Source organism: Nyctereutes procyonoides, unplaced genomic scaffold (assembly GCF_905146905.1).
Source record: "Nyctereutes procyonoides isolate TBG_1078 unplaced genomic scaffold, NYPRO_anot_genome, whole genome shotgun sequence".
Lineage (NCBI taxonomy): Eukaryota > Metazoa > Chordata > Mammalia > Carnivora > Canidae > Nyctereutes > Nyctereutes procyonoides.
The window spans coordinates 14,488,961-14,504,727 of record NW_026575122.1 but is presented as its reverse complement, the minus strand read 5'-3'; the positions used below and the strand labels follow the sequence as shown (position 1 = coordinate 14,504,727).

The 15,767-nt window shown below is 37.0% G+C and overlaps 1 long non-coding RNA gene across 11 annotated transcripts in view; it reads left to right on the top strand.

The window, feature by feature from the left end:
• LOC129516788 (uncharacterized) overlaps nt 1–15,767 on the top strand; it is a 76,703-nt gene that overhangs the window by 5,339 nt on the left and 55,597 nt on the right. For all 11 annotated transcript variants that reach the window (XR_008665869.1, XR_008665872.1, XR_008665871.1 and 8 more), the window contains one exon: nt 263–397. This is a non-coding gene — a long non-coding RNA (uncharacterized LOC129516788). The remainder of the gene's footprint in view (nt 1–262; nt 398–15,767) is intronic.

Here is a 15,767-nt window from a genome sequence, read left to right as displayed (position 1 = left end):
AAAGAAAATAATTCGTCTTGCTTAGTTCTATAGCCCAGCAACCATTTTAGGTGCCTGGGGCCCTTCTCTTGGGATCTATGACAAGAGGACATTAGCTGCTATGTAACAACCTCCCTTATAGCAATTTTGTTTTCTAGAATAGTAGCTCACTTCCCCCAAGGAAAACCAATATTTTGCTATTGGCCTACATTGTTTGTTGTTTTTTTCTAGAAACTTCAGCTAGATTTATCCTTATGCTCCTTGTGTTCTCTTTACCCAACAGAGATATAAGGTGTCACTTATTTCAAAGTGATAATATCCCTTTGCATTGGTTCTGTTGTGCAATGGATCACATGAACTGTGCTTCTTGCTGTGTAAGTTAATAGTTGTCATCCATGGATGGAGTTGAAAAATAAAAGTGAGTATATATATGTCTTTTGTTGGATTTCTATGGTACCATTGATTCAAATGTTGTGTTTACTCTCTCTTCTCTCAAAAATGCTGTTATTTATTTTCAATTGTCAAAAAAAACAGCAAGTGTGGAAGTAATAATTTTCACTGTCTGAAATATAATGTGGCAAGAGAGGTCAGATTACGGAAAATCAATTAGTTTCTATTGCAGGAGTCATGTATCTGAGGTCCTGTTCTGTCGCTGGATACTATAGTAGTTGTCTGCCCTTCTCTAAAATAATTTTTAGGAGAAAACAACCCAAAGATTATTTTTCTAGAGCAAAAAAGAGTAAGACCTAGGCATTTAATCTCTGTTAATGAATATAGAGGCAGAAATAATCACTTCTCTTCCTATACTTTTAAACCACATACTCTTTTTTTTAAATTTTATTTATGTATTCATGAGAGACACAGAGAGAGAGAGAGAGAGAAAGAGAAGCAGAGACATAGGTAGAGGGAGAAGCAGGCTCCATGCAGGGAGCCCAACGTGGGACTCGATCCCTGGTCTCCAGGATCAGGCCCTGGGATTAGGTGGTGCTAAACCACTGAGCCACCCAGGCTACCCTAAACCACATACTCTCGAAAGAGAAGTTACATTTACCTCAGAAGGCCTAAAATTTCCAAACACTTCAACTTCTACATCATACGATCTGTGCCTTTTGATATAAGATAAAGCCTATAATGTTTCCCAGGTGTGTGGTTTCATACACATTTCATCCATCTCTTTCTTCTCTATTATCCTCTGATATAAAATAAATTAACAAGTTCAATTGGACAAACATAGCTAAGCCTTAAGTTTCATTATTTCATAATGTTATTTTTTCATAGATTTACAGTTGAGCATGCTTTTCTATCAGGATAAAAGTTGTCCCCCAATTTCCTTCACTTTCTTTCATGTTTTAAGAGGATAGCTTTTGTTTCAGAGATTTATTTTGGTGTCAGATAACTTCTTATATCACACCTGGGGAAAACAAATAGCTCTAAAAACAGGAGCACCAAAGCACCAAAAATGTTGTTTAAAGGTAAACGACCTTAATGACTGATTTCAGAATATTAGTGATTCCATTTTCCCCACCATAGAACAGGGCAGCCATAATCAGCAAAATCTTCAATTAACATTGACTTCCACTTAAAATAAAGCACAGATGTAGAAGAATTGTTCTAAAGAGTTGTTAAGCAACATGAAACTTGTAGTAAGCCAAGTTATAACTCTAGGGCCTACAATTAATTTTTAAAAATCAAAACACTTTTAAAAATAGCCTTGTATATTGAATTCCAGCATGGTGCTGCTTTTTGTAGAGCCATTTCTGTAAAATGCAAGTTTATTTATAGATTGCAAGTGATTCAAAGATGTTACAATATAAAAGGAAATGATACTCTAGAGTGTTTGTTCAGGGCTGTTTGGGGCTCTCTTAGAATGTTCAACTTACTCAAAGGATTGCTTTTAATCTTCTGAAGCAAAAGGAATTTCATAAATTAAAATTGTTGGCCAGATGGAATTTCCTGATTAATTTTTTAGTGTTTGGTGTTAAACACAATAATGAAAGAAAGTGCGGAGAGTAAACCCAATTAACATTTCATAAAATTTATTGCTCTAGATGGCTTACCCTTTAATTTTTACGGTTTCCCTCCACTGCCTTCCTAGACAACCTGACTACCTGGAAAAACTGAGCATGGCTAACTTACCTCCCTCCTTCCCTTCCTTTCTTTTCTTCTTTATTGAACTTCCTTTTCCCCTTTATTCTCCAGGTATTCATTGAGTCCTTACAAGCCTACAGGGGTCATTCCAGGGCTCACTTTGTCCTATTCTTTATGGATCCTGGTAGAAAGAATATTTTTAACAGTCCCTAGTAATAAGTCACTGCTGCTAGAATGGTGCGTCCCCTTGTTGTACAGGGGACTCTTAATTCCACCTGTAATCATATACACTAACTTACAGTTTTATAAAAGCTAGTCTTTGTGACATTGAAAGCAAAGGTGGACATTCAGCCTGTATTTGTTTCTTTAAAATTATTTTCAGCTTTACTGAGGTTTATTTTTTTTTTAATTTTTATTTATTTTATGATAGTCACACAGAAAGAGAGAGAGAAAGAGGCAGAGACATAGGCAGAGGGAGAAGCAGGCTCCATGCCCCAGGAGCCCGACGTGGGATTCGATCTGGGGTCTCCAGAATCGCACCCTGGGCCAAAGGCAGGTGCCAAACCGCTGCGCCACCCAGGGATCCTTTACTGAGGTTTAATAAACAAAAAATTATGAGATATTTAAAGTGTACAACATGAGGGTTTGCTATACACATACACTGTGACAGGATTTCCACAATTAATTAACACATCACCTCACGTATTTACTTTTTTTTTTTGGTGAGGTCATTTAAGTTCTATACTCTTAGCAAATCTCAGTTATTCAATACACCATGTTATGAATTAGATCCTCAGATCTTATTTGTCTTATAACTGAAAGTTTGCACCCTTCTACCAACCTCTCCCAATTCCCCATCCCACCCCTAGCTCCTGATGGTCACTTTTCTATTCTCTGTGGCTATGAGTTCACTTTTTTTTTTTACACATTCCAATAGAAATGATACCATGCAGCATTTCTCTGTCTGGCTTATTACACTTAGCATAATGCCCTCTAGTTTCATCCATGTTGTTGCAGATGGTGAAATTTCATTCATTTTTTTCTTTTTTATGGTTGAATAATATTTCAGTGTGTCTGTGTGAGTGTGTGTGCACACATATACACAAACCACATTTTCTTTATTCACTCATGTACACCTGAGTTGTTTCCATACCTGTCCTACTAGACTGGGATTTTTGACTATCTTACTTGACTGATTTTTTGACATGTGTCATGTCCTTTCAGTTCTCAGAACTATGCCAGCTGTACTGGCCACCATCTACCCACCAGTCCTGGGAATTGTTTTCCCTCTCCCACCCACACCATTTATATGACTATGTTAGGAATTGCCAAGCTGAGCTAGAACTCCATGCCAGAGCTGGCTGCATAATTTGTGGCATCCAGCGCAAAATTAAAATGTAGAATCCATTGTTTTAAAATTATTAGGAATTTCTAGATGGAAAGAGCAGAGCATTAAGCCAAGCATAGGATCTTTCTAAGTACAGATCTCTGTGTCACTACACGGGTTGCATGCCCATGAAGCTGGGCCTGCTCTATACACACAGCTGTGGTTTATTCATCCTGGGGAAAGGGAATATCTGACCCAAATAAGTTCAATAAGAGCCCTTTCCTGGTTTATCAGTTTGTTTGTTACAGAACTAAGAAGAGAAGTTTGTCCTAATGGGTTAAAACCAAGGATCTATCAGCGGTCTTGTTCCCAAACATGAGAAGAAAGCCATTGATGTGCTGAATACACATTCCTCTCTTCTATCTCAGATGTGTGTAGGGGAATTTTGTACGTATTCAAATATTATCTAAGGTCCTGATGGCTTGATATTGTCCCTGTACCCCTGCAACTTACTATCTACTAGACTTAGGGCTCAAGAGGCTGGATCATGTGACCTCTTGAACATTTTCAAGATGTATAATTCTCTGAGTCTATAATCAGATTCTATCAGACTGACCTCATCTATAACCGTAATTAGAAGAAATACAGAAAATCTCCTGATTACTCATTTTTCTCAGTCAAGGTTCATAGAAAAGCCATTTGTTTAGACCTTGGTAGTAGAGTGACCACTGAGTTAAAAAATCTTTCCTTTAAGGCTGGCCATCAGCCAAGGCAATTTTTTCGCAGGGTGATTCTGAGTGCTCCCTTAGGGTAAAATCACTTAGGTCTAAGCAAAGAAGACCTCATACCTCAGGGAATGTCTGCCTCCACGATTCAGTCTCTTTTTCCTTTTTCCCAGTAGCACAACTCCAAAGAACTTTTTCAAAGAGGATTCACAAAACACTAGGAAATGAATAAAGATTGGCTCCTGACAGACATCTTCATGGACATTCTTCTGGGAGCCATTTTTAAAGAGTATTTTTAGGGGCAGGGCACAGTCATCTTCCAAGGACTGGGGTCTGGGTTTTGGTTTCTCTGAATTTTTTCTATCAGTGTATTAGACTCTTCAAGGAAAGAAACAATGATCAATATTAAATGAAGGGTGTAGATGAAGCTTAAATCAAATAAAGAGTTACTTCACAAACATATACACAGAAACTTAGAGGACCCTGAGCTGGGTTTATTGTACCATCCCAACTATTTTAAAACAGAAATGTATTCAGATTGAAATCTGTTCCAATAAGAAATAAGCAATTTTTCAAATATCCCAGAATGTAAGGCCCTAAGTACAGAGAATCTTGTTACAGAATAATACTTAAGCAAGTTGCCATTCTTAGGCAGACTTTTCTGTTTGTGTCGCCTTTCATAAATTTGTAGGTGAAGATGCTAGATCCCAGCATGATAAAAGCCCATATTTCACAGTATCTACCAAGATCTACCCAGACCTTTCCCCAGGCCCCCAACCATGGCTGGGTTAATATCCAGAGCCCTGCTTCTGTGCACTGCCTCAGAGGTGAGAAATTGATATGTGTCATAATGATGACTTGCTCCTACATTAATATTTTTAGTTCTTTCAATTGAATACAATTTAGCTTTTTATCGCTTAAGTGAAAACGAAATAAAGCTAAGGTGAAAGCCATAGGACTGGAAGTGAATGCAAGCCTACAAAGACCATCCCTAAGGGAGGGCTCTTCCACAAATGTCCAGAAGATTATGTCCATATGTCTCTCTGGAACCTTTGCCAAGATAGTCACAGGATCAAAATTACTTCTTCATGCCCATTATGCAGTGTCACATTTTACAGAGCCAAAGGAATAAATTCCAGACATGCAGAACACACATCCCTTCAGCCTCTCTCAGGCAAGCTGTCAACTCCAGCATTAATGCACAAATCAAAAAGGGCAGCCAGAGCCTTAAGACTTTTCCTGCTCACCTATTCCTTACTGTCTGCCTTCCTAACGCAGTGGAGTGAGAAACCTACAACCAAGCTCTTGTCTTCCGCACTGCCCTCTCCCCTGCAGGCCTTCCTAAACTGGAAAAACAAAAATAGGGTAAGAAAGGGTTCAGGAAATAGAGGGAAGAGATTTTTGTCAGGCTGAGAAGGAGAAATAAGTCACATACTCGAGAACTCTCTCCTTTAGTACCACAAAAATATTGACAGGTGCTCCCTGTCCTTGAACTGGCTAGAGAACATGCTCCGAATGCTGCTCCCCTTCTCAGCGTGCTTCCATTTCTCTTTCTCCCTATAGTCTGTCCTCCATAGCTGAATGCTTCTGAATGTTTTCACTCTTAGAAACAGTATGATTCCTGTCAGATCACAGCTTAAACTTTTCAGAAAAGCTCTTGAGCCTTCATTTCTGCAACCAAGATCAACAATCTGTCATGTACAGTGGCATTTCCAACAGACTGCTGGAAATCTCCACCTGGATGCCCTGGCAGCACCTTGAAACCAACACGTCCACGGTCTCAGCAATACCCTCTGAATGTAATACTCCTTCTCTGGACTCTTTTTTGTTAATAAAAAGCACTCCCTCAGCCATTCTGGCTACAAACATTGAAATTATATGTGAACCTTGCCACTCCTGTGCTGTCACATGTGTTTGGTGACTGCCAGGTTTCTGGCATGGGTGACTGTATAGAGATGATGGCTCCATGGGAGAAGAAGCAGCTGGGGGGTGGGGTGGGGAGGATACCAAGTACAGTTAGTGACACATTGTATTTGCGATGTCCGCGGGACATTCAAATGGATGCATGCAGGGCTAGTAGAAGATACCAGTCAGAAAAACGAAGTCAACGCTGAAAATATAAATTTGGGAGTCATAAGAAGATAAATGGTGGTTAGGACCATGAAAGTGATGAAGTTACCTGAAGTGGAGTATATAGTATGATTTAAAAGTTGTAAATATATATATTTAATTTATATATATGTACATGTATATAAATATACATAGTCCTGAGAGCAAACATGAAATATAATTATATTTAGTTTATATATATGTACATGTGTGTGTGTGTGTGTGTATATACATAGTCCTGAGAGCAAACATGACATTTCTGGGTCACAAGCCATCGTTTTAACTGCATGGATTCCTCACATTGCACTCTCCCCTTTCAGGGCAATGTAATGAAAGCCAGATGTCACCCTACAGGTGCAAAAGGGTTTTTTGCATTAGGAGGAAGAATTTCAAGATTATGAATCTGGGAACCAATCACAAAGATTTTCCCATGTTTTCCTCTAGATGTTTTATAGATTTTGGTTTTACACCAAAATCTAGGTCTGTGGTATATCTTGAGTTAATTTTTGAGTCCAGTACAAGGTATGGATCAAAGTTCTTGTCTTTTTAAATGAATATTAAATTGTTTGAGCACCATTTGTGGAAAAGACTATAGTTTCTCTACTGAACTGCCTTTGCACCATTGTGAAAAAATCAGTTGTTTATATATATATGTGAATCTATTTCTCGATTCTCTAGTCTTTTTTTATTGATTATATCTCTTTATGCCAGTACAACACTTTATTATTATAGCTTTATAATAAAACTTGGAATGGGTGTCAACTATAAAACTTGTTCCTTTCCAAAGTTGTTTTGCCTATTCTAAGTCCTTTGTATTTCCATGTAAATTTTAGAAATCACCTTGTCAATTTCTACAAAAAAACATTGCTGAGATTTTGATTGAGATTCCATTGAAGCTATAGGTTAACTTGGGGAGAGTTGACACTTAACAATATTAAGTCTTTTTTAATTTAGTTCTTGTTTATTTAGTTCTTTAATTTTTCTCAACAACATTTGTGATTTTCAGTATATATGTATGGCACAATTTTATCATATTTACCCTTAGGTAGGTTATTTTTTTGATGTTATTATGAATGGTATTGTTTTTAAATTTAAATTTTTGGTTGCCACCAGTAGATAGAAACAATGGATTTTTTGCATATTGCATTCTGCAAATTTACTAGAAATCACTTAGTAGTTTATTGGCTTTGTTGGAGATTTCATCAGATTTTCTACATGGACAATCATGTTAACTGCAAATAAAATCAGTTTCACTTTTTCCTTTTAAATCCAGATGCTTCTTATTTATTTATTCATTCATTTATTTATGCATGCTTTATTGCATCAATTAGAACCTCGAGGACAAGGTTGAATAGAAGTCATGAGAATGTACGTACTTGTTTTGTTTTCAGGAAAAAGTATGTTTTATATATTTACCCATTAGCTACCAGTTCCAGCACTCCTTGCTCCTTGGTATAGATATGTATTTGCATCTGTTATCATTTTTCTTCTGCCTCAAGGACTTCCTTTACCACTGAGCTCTGCTGTTGATGAATTATTGCAGTATTTGTATGTAAACAAAAGAGCCTTTATTTTGCCTTCATTATGCAATGATTTCTTTCTTTCTTTCTTTCTTTCTTTCTTTCTTTCTTTCTTTCTTTCTTTTTTTTTTGGTTCAGAATTCTAAGTTGCAGTTGTTTTCTGTCTCTTTACCTAAATATATTTTCTTAATGCTCCCCCCACTTCCATGGTTTCTGGTAAGAAATCAGCTGTTATCCTTATCGCTCCTCTCTACCTAACGTATTTTCCCCCTCCTCTGGCTGATTTTAAGGGTTTTTTTCTCTTTATCCTGGCTTTGAGCAATTTTATTTGATGGGCTTTTGTTCTTGAAATTTGTTCTGAAACCTGTGGGTTTATAGATCTTACCAGATATGGAAAATTTTCAGCCATTTTCAATTTCAAATATTTTTTTGGTTCATTTCTTTTTCCTCTTCTGTCCTTCAGGGGCTCTAATTTTATTATATTAGGCTTCTCAAAGATATACCACAGCTTACTGAAGGTCTTTTTATTTTTTTAATCTTCTTTTTCTCTATACACTTTTATTTGGATTGTTCCTATTACTATATCTCCAAATCATTAATATAGGTAGATGATAGATGATAGATAGATAGATAGATAGATAGATATATAGATAGATATTTTGCTAATATCTCTTCTGCCATAAGTTCCACCCAGGGTATTTTTCATTCCAGACAGGTCTTCAGCAATGAAGCCTATGAATTCCACCATTATTTGTCAGGTAGACATCAGGGTCCTAAAGAAGTTTTCCAAAATGGGGATCTGGCCATTCTCCTCTTTATGCATTTGCTGACCTTTCCCTCTTTCAATTCTAATTTTTATCCAAGGTACACATACATGGTTTAATATACAAGCTAGATATTTAAAGTATATGTGTTAGTTAGAATTAGTTTTAGCTGCATTTAGCAGAAATCTAAATGACAATGTCTTAAATATATAAGGTTTATTCTCTCATACTAAAAGCTATTTGGTGCTAGATGCTTCACAGCTTGTTTGATAACTTTGGAAACATAATCTCCTTCTAACTTTCTGTTCTCTGTCCTCAGTCACCGTAAGCTCCAGGCTTTCGCATCTGCATTCCAGGCAGCAGAAAATTTTTTAAAAAGTTGGCGGGATGTGGGGGGGGATGTGGGGTAGGGCAGGCAGTGGGAATAAAAGGAATGCTTACATTTCATTAGCCAGAATGAAGTCACATTGCTACATTTAGCTTGCAACAGTGATTGTAAAGCATATTATTTTATCTAGACATACTGCTTTCCTGAATAAAGTTGGGATTCTATTACCAAGGAAAAGGGGAGAATGGTAGGCAACATTTCTGTCATAATTCCTAAGAAGAGCTATATTCTCTGTGCCATCTTCCTTCTCATCCTGATTTCCACTTCCTAGAGGCAACTGTTTTCAACTATTTTATGTTTCCCCTAGCATTTGCCTTCACAGTCAGACAAAACAACATTATACTGCTAATTATTTTCTTGTTTTGAATACTATCTATTTAGGGGTGCCTGGGTGGCACAGTTAGTTTAGCTTCTGACTCTTGGTTTCTGCTTGGGCCATGATCTTGGAGTCAGGGGGTCACCTCCTCCCCTGCACTGGAGTTTCTCTCCCCCTCTCCTTTTGCCCCTCCCCACCTCTCTCTTTTGCATGAACTCACTCTTTCTCTCTCTGCAATAAATTAATTAAAAACTACTATCTATTTATTTTACTATGGAAAATGAGAAGTTTATCTTTCTTGTACACTTAAATCTACACCACTACCACTTCCCTTCATCCATTCTTCCAAGATAATTATGTCATAATTTTATTCACTGTATACTCAATGTTTATATTGTTGGGGCCATGTTAATATGATTCAAAGCTGTATTATGTAGTATATTATAGTTACATATCTTTTAAAATTTTGAATTTTAACTGAATTATTTTTTCCTTTGTTTAGTTCTGTATGTCCCTAACTTATTTGTAAGCTTTTAAGTGTAAATTGCATCTCAATACAGCCAAACATATATTTATTTATCAGTCTCAACTTTGTTTTAGAGACTTGCTTCTGGAATTCCCCGTTTCCTATTGTTCTGACCTGGCTGGTTGTTCTGTGGTCCTGATACACTACTGTCTTTCTGAATAATCTTATTATCATCCCCTGGGGATTCCCTTTACCTTGTGAATGTGTTGGATCTCTATTTCCTTATTCCCACACACTTTTTTCATGGTTTATTTCCTTATTTTGCAAGGCACATTTTCTGCTAGTTTCTTGAGGAAGGACACATTCGTAGTAAATACTTGAGATGCATATTTAACAACATCTTTGTTCTAGCCTCATAGTTAATTGATAATTTGGGTGGGCTTAAAATTCCAGGCTGGCAGTAATTTCCCCCAGATTTTTTTTCTTTTTCACCTACACTTTTTAAGGCACTGCTCTATTCTCACTTTCAGTGTTACCATTGAGAAATTCTATGCCATTCTGCTTCTCAGCCCTTTTATGTCACCTTTTTTTTCTCTTTGGATGCTTTTTGGATCTTCTCTTTATTCGTAGTGTTCTGAAATATCATAACAATGGCTCTTTATGTGGGTCTTTTTTTGTCAATTCAGGTGGGCTTTCCATTGATATCAATCTGAGAAGTTCTATATTTCAGTTATGGATAAGATTTTTGAATTGTTTTTCTAGTAACCCCCCCCCCCCCCCCCGTTCTCTCTTCTCAGGGCTCCTACTATTCAGATGTTGGGCCTCCTAGATTGATCTTCTCTGTCAATATCTTTGTTATTGTGAGTTTATTATTCTCTTTTAATGAATTTTCTGTCATTTTTATATAATTTCAAGAAATAATGGTAAATGCATGTGTCCAGTCCTCTGTATTTAACTGGAACCTTCCAATTGCTTTTCAGATATTTTTATCATGGGTAGGAAAGCTGTTGTAAAAATCCATGTGGTCTCTTTGAGATGAGAGCTAGATTTCCTCTTGTGGGTCTGATTCTCCCACCTATCAAACTTTGCTTCAGGATGTTTACACAAAGTAGAAACAAAGGCAAGTGAATGAGATTAGAACGGGACCAGGTGCAAGCCCCTTGGGCATGTTATTCTCTCTCTCTCTCTCTCTTTCTCTCTCTCTCTCTCTCTCTCTCTCTCTCTCTCGTAAGGTTTATTCATTTCAGAAATGAGAGACATTAATGCCCATCTTTTAAAGCTCAGGGTTGTTGTGACGATCAAATGAACATTGTTGGAAAAATATATAGTGGTATATTAATGTAAAAGATTATAGCTCTCAGAAAGGAACACAGAACCTCCTAATGAATAGTTAATTAGAATTTGTTGTTTTTGATTAGATAAAACTAAATAAAGCAAGAATAGAAAAAGCAAGACTTAGGTAAGGTCACAGAGGAATCTCTGGACAGTGGATGGAGCAGAGCCTTTGAAACAGAGAAACAGGTAGGCAGACTGAGTTCATACCCTGATTTCAGAACTTATTTGTGCCATTCATAGGTGCCTTTGTCTGCAAAATAGGAAGATAATGTCTATCTTGTAATGTTGCTGTATGAAACATATATATTGAGATAAAAATAAATATAAAGCATCTGGAACATATATGGCATTTAGTAAATGGTAGCAATTATCATTGTTAGGAGTTTGCTGGTTCTGGAGCCAGGCTGTCTGGGTTTTGTCTAATCTTGGCATCTATGAGTTGTGTGATTTGGGGCAAATTACTCAACCTCTCTGAACCTGTTTCCTTATCTTTAAAATAGGATAGTAATAGTAACCACCTTATGAGGTGGATATGAATATTGAATAGGTCAGTCAATGGAAAATGTCTAGAACCCTGGCATATAATCACCATTCAATAAATATTAGATATTACTATTATTGTTATTAGCTACTAAACAACAAAACAACTGTTTCAGCTATGCATTGAGTCATCATTTGGAGTCCAAATAAAGTCACAGATGTAATTTAATTTGTGTGCTAAAATAAATTTGCACATAATAAATAAATAGAGATTACTTGTCTTGCTACCAGGCAGCTCATTATCTAAAGGACTTCCAGTCGCGTCCTTGGTCCCATAGGTCTTTAAGCTCAGAGACATTCTGATGTCAGGGCTCTGGGCCAAGTCCTGATTTTTCCTGAAAAGTAAAAGACCTTAACTGAGAAATATGAAGAAGGATAAATTATTTTCTGAACAGCCTTCCTTAATGGGCATCCCTGAAGAGCTTCAGATATCAGGGCCTTTCCATCTGATTTAAAACCTGAGAACTTATGGAACTTATTGAACTCTGGCCTCTTGACTTCAAATATTTCAGCACTAGTTGCCTACCCCAATAACTTGATTAGATTGACTATTGGAGACCCCTTAAGCCACTCACTGGCCCTGACTTTACCCTGGCTTGCTTTTGACTCCAAGCTGCCTCTTGCCCTGGGACTGCCCTCTTCTTGCTCTGGTATGGTTCCAAACTGTAAGGATGGCAACATTGCCCGATTGCTCAATGAATAGCTGTTGAATGAATAACTAATCAGTGAGGGCTAATATAATAATATATCTGTATTCATATCATAGCATATAAATGAAACATAAAAATCATATGTAGCTTATATTTCTAAAGTTAATATCTAGTGTTTGCTGCCCTTCCCTAGGCTCACATACTTGTCTTATAGTGGTTTAGTGTTTGTGTCTCCTCTAAAGACTGAATCTCTCAAAGGCGGGAGACTTACTTTTTTCTCATCTGTAATATTTGAGAAATGGATGAATAAATTAATCTATCCATTCAACAAATATTTGTTCAGCAATGATCTGGAGATATAGCAGTGCTCAAGACAGAAGTCTGTGATCTCATGGAGCTTACATTTTGGAGGAGGAGACAACCCATAAATGAGTAAATGAACAAGCTAATTTCAGACAGTGAATGCAATAAACCCCTCATAAATTCCATCAAAGCAAATTTCTTTGGTATTTTTTTATAAGGAAAACATAATATGTAATTTGGCCCCATATGCCTTTTCTGTGTATCAGATCTCTACAGAGGGTGGGAATTTAGGCTGCAAAGATTTATATAAATTACTAAGCTGTAATGATCTAGTCTTCCAAAATGAGAGAAGCAGCAGCATTGCTTAAGTGTTTTAGCTTGGCCTGCAATTTGCTGATCAGAGGCTAAAGGTGATGTGTCATAAAACTACACAGGCTTTTAACTGATAGGTTTACAGAAGGTTCAGCAGCAAATCTGTGCTCTGTAATTGGAAGTTTAAAGGCACAAATCTCAGGTCATTTAAATAAAAATTTCAATATTCCTTCCTCTTGAAAAAATGGAAGGAAACATCTCTGTCAGAAATAATCGGATACAGATCTGTAACTTCACATGAAGAAAAAATTGGCAGCTGTTGACAACTAAGTCCTTACTCATAGCACTTTTAAGTTGTAAGTGTATATAAGAATAATTCTTTCTTTAAAACATGATATATATATTTTGAAAACACTATTCTACACATCTAAGTGATAACAGGGAAGCAAACTTAAATAGCTTAGACCAAATTTCACCCTTTGATGTACCTAGATAACTCTAGCTGAGATAATCATACAAAAACCAGGGCTGTACTTGGATCTCGGAGTAATATGAGTTTTTCCAAGAGTGGAAATTGGTCTTCAACATGTACGCATGTGTTCTGTATCCATATGTAGTATTTGTACGTGTCTAGTGTTTCTGTGTCTCTCTCCACTGCCTATGAAAAGTTTTGAGAACTGGGTAGAAATTAGGGCTAAAAGAATGAGTCCTGACCTTCCATTTTGTTAAATGATCTCTACTTGTTACTTTCAGAAAATCTTACATTTTAGGGTTTTTTTTTTAAGATTTTATTTATTTATTCATGAGAGAGAGAGAGAGAGAGAGGTAGAGACACAAGCAGAAGGGAGAAGCAGGCTCCATGCAAGGAGCCCGATGTGGGACTCAATACCAGGACCCTGGGATCACACCCTGAGCCAAAGGCAGATGCTCAACCACTGAGCCACCTAGGTGCCGCATTTTAGAGTTTTATGTGTGTGTGTGCGCGCACATGTGGAGATCCTCTTCTGGTCCTCTGATTAGTTAGTAATCCATAGGTGGCCGAGAGGTGGGATAAAAAGGAAGTGGGACCATGAAACAGAAATGCCACCAACCAGGATACATTCCACCAGTTCATCCCTCTACCAGTATTGCTTGGTTTTCTTTCTGATTTCTATTCTATAGACAGATACAGGACTGGGCAGAAGGAAAATAAGGCCTACTCCTTTTTTTTTCCAGCCATATTCTTCATGTTTAAATGAGGAATATTAAATATTTATTACATATTCCTCATGTTTTATATGTATTTATATTTATATATTTATATATTATATATACAAATATAAATATGTTTATATCCTCATGTTTAAATATTTCTCCTGTTTTATGTAAAAATTAAAGCTTCAGAATCTTGGAACAAGAAGTATTGATATTTGTGGGAAGGGGTGTACTTTTAAGTTTGTATTAAGTTGATTCTATAACATGACGAAAATAAATTACATATTTCGTTCTAGGCAAATATGAAAAAAGCAAGAATAAATTATTCCAAAGACATGACTCCTTAGAAAAGAGCTATTATACAACTTCTATTCTTGCCCTAATATTTCACTTAGATTTATATTCAGAATGTGATCAGAACACATTAATCCAAGCAAGATACTGCCCAAGAATTTCGGTTATTATTTACTTTCCTTATCTAATTACACGTGCATTTACAAAAGGGAGCACATGCATGCAAATAGCAGACACACGAACTTGTGATGCCATCTCATACAGTGCAATCACTTTTGACAAGCTAATTTCTGGTAGGTGCCCAGTCAATTGGTTTCACAGCTTAGCTATTCATCGACAGACAGGGTGTCTGTGTTTTCCCCCATGCACTTCCAGTTTGCAGAGTAGTGCCAGACTGGCATCTTGTCTTGTGACTTGATAACAGATTCCATTAATAGCACATCCAGTGGTACTAACATGCGGTCTCTCTCAGCTGGGGGAAATCTGGCGATCGGTGCCAGCCTGGAGATTCGTCAGGGTTGGGGTGCCCACATGCCAGTTCGTGCATAAGAGGGCGACTGTGAATTCACACCCTCTGTATGCACAGGGAATTGCAAAAGGGACGTTTTGGAACTAAAAAGATGAGGGAAAATTATGGATAAAAACTTTCCTGATATCTGCCATCCTCGTTTTGTGAAATCTGAGGTGAAACAAAATCCCCATTGTTTCACTAGGTTGGGACCAGCCCTGGCTCTGGGCTCTATTTATCCCCCAACACATAGCTGGTTCTCAGTGATTATCATTATCATTATTAATGATGGTGATAATTGACAACATGGTAAATAACTTGAAAAGAGCTAGTTTCCTGAAGGAAAAAAAAATAAGTCACTGTAATAATGGCTCTTTTACACAGTAATAGATAGCACATTTGTGTCTTGGTATTTTAAATTATGTCTTTGTTTGCTGGGGCTGGAGGGCATAGGCTGCAGTTTTGAAATCCAATAAATGCACAAGCGAATTAGCATTAGGAAAAGGGTACATGTTAATCAAAGCCAGCCATTTGGACTTCAGGTCGTTAATTGCATGTAAATTTTCTGTTTTGCTTTTCTTTCTAATCTTGCTTTATTTCTGGATTTGTAGAGCTGACCTTACCCATAGGAGCATAAGAATGTTGCTTCCTGGGTGCCGAGGTTTTAGGCTATGACACATAAAATAACTCCTTCTGAAGGAATACTCCTTCTGAAGGATACTCTGTAATCGAGGTAAAGCTTAAAATGCCAATGTACTAACAGGAAGGACTGCAAAGGACCTGGGGAGCTCCTGGTTCACCCATCATTTCTCCCTGACTTTGATCAGTCAATAGTAGGAGAAAGAAGATAAACCTGAATAATCAGTTCTTGAAAAATAGAAGGTCAATATGTGTTTTTCCTAAAGACTTGCCGAAGATCCTTCTCAGTAATCTGAGAAAAATGTATGTG